The sequence below is a fragment of the Nematolebias whitei genome, chromosome 11 (genome assembly GCF_014905685.2).
Source record: "Nematolebias whitei isolate Nwh7 chromosome 11, NemWhi1, whole genome shotgun sequence".
Classification (NCBI taxonomy): Eukaryota; Metazoa; Chordata; class Actinopteri; order Cyprinodontiformes; family Rivulidae; genus Nematolebias; species Nematolebias whitei.
The window spans coordinates 47,834,819-47,836,830 of NC_056508.1; positions in this window are offsets into that span (position 1 = coordinate 47,834,819).

Consider the following 2,012-nt stretch of genomic DNA (forward strand, 5'->3'; position numbering starts at 1 on the left):
AAACAAAGCGGAGACGTTGGGCCTGGAGTCGTGCGCTCCGCTGCACTCTGACAGTAACACAAACCGACCTCGCCGCGCCGCCATCTTGTTTACGGAGCTTGGACTCACTTTTCACTCCAGCTCACCAAATGTGACACCCTTCTCTCTCTCAGCACAAATTCTCCATCAGAACGCAGAAAAGCACAAAGTTCTGCCAGAATCCTGCTGACTGGAGCTCCGCACGCCCCCCGACACTCAGCTGAACTTCGCCTGCGAGAGTCGACAGTGACTCAGTGTCAACGCACAAACAACACGTATTACACAACGTCTGAATCAGTGCACCAGCAAACAGCACGCGCGCTGGACAGGAAGTCACACATTCAACTTCCTGTTGAGTTAAAAACTTCTGAGACAGAAGTCAGAGCAAAGTTCTGCTGCAAGCTGCAGTTCTCTTCTGGACTTGGAGGACCTGTTGTCCATCGATCTACAGAAACATGATCCACACGAGGAGAAGCTTTCAGAGAGCAGCTTCACCCTGAAGGTCAGACCGTGCAGTGACTCTACAGGCCTCAGTCAGCAGGTCAAAGGTCACAGCCTCTTCTCTAAAGACAACTCGACTTTCATCTGAACCAACCAGAAGAATTCTGGACCAGAACCAGAGCGGAGGACAGATGTTTACCCAGCATGCACTGCAGCAAACAGCTCCTCCAGCTGTCAGCACGGAGGTGGAGGCTGATACTAGTAATAATGTGTCTGGGAACATACAGTGATGACGTCTCTCTGCATTGAACCCGTCCACCCCCAGGTGGAGCAGTGGGCAGCTACTGAGGGCGCCCGGGGAGCACTTGGGGATTGGGTGTCCTGCTCAGAGACACCACGAGATGTGCAGTGACCGGGATCGAACCTGGGACTTTTGGGTCCCGGGTCGGCTGCCCCGCCTCTACCCCATCTCGGCCCATGGTCCGGGCTCCTACAGTCACTGAGTGGACCAGAACTCCTCTTGAAGGGTTCTGGAGTCCAACAGCTGAAGCTTGGACCAAACTGGGTCCAACAAAACCATGACCCAGAACACAGCAGCTGATCTACAACAGAACGGGTCAGAAAGAGCAGAACCAGCGGTCCAGTCAAAGTCCAGAACCTGAACCTGACTGACTGTGGTGGACCTTCAGAGAACTGAGCAGAACCCTCAACGTTGTAAAGAAGAGTGGACCAGAACTCCTCCAGAACCAGAAGAGAGACTGATGAAGTCCTACAGAGAACCACTGAGGGTTCTGGTTCTGAAGGAGGTTCTGCAGGGTCTGGATCCAGTTTTGTTTGATCAATAATAATTCAGTAGAACTTCAGCTTAGATTTTAGAACCCAACAAAGATCTCATCTAAGACCAGTACCGGGCTGGACAAGCAGGTCAGGGACTCAGTTTGATGGTCTGGTTTATCGGCCTGAAACTTCAGTCCTTCAGAGAACCAGATCCAGGTCCAGGTTCTGCCCGGAACAAACAGGATGTTCAAACAGAACCTGCAGTCGGTTCAGTCTCGTCTATTTAAATGACAGGAAGTGTTAGGACGCGTCAGTCCTGAGGTTCCTGTTGGTTCTGCTGCATGAAGCAGTTGGACCTGCGCGGTTTTATCACATGGAGCCACGGGTCCAATTCTCTCTGAGCCCGAACACATCAAGCACTTTATAAACCAGCCAGCAGCTCTCTGCAGAGGTCCGCTCAGAGGTTCTGGTGCAGAGGTCCGCTCAGAGGTTCTGGTGAGGCAAACATCAGCAGAAGGAGCTGTGAAGGGGTTTGTGTAATGAGCAGTGAGTTACTTCTTTTGTGACGTGGACACAAAATGTTTCGGCTCCGTTGAAATTAAAGACGAAGCCCTGAAGAGTTCTGATGCTCGGAGGGAACGGTTCTGACTGAGCGCGATGGCGCCGACGCCAAAACACTGCAGGACTGCTCGTAGCTGCAGGAACCAGACCTGAGCTGAGGACCAGGAGCCAGACCTGAGCTGAGGACCAGGAACCAGACCTGAGCTGAGGACCAG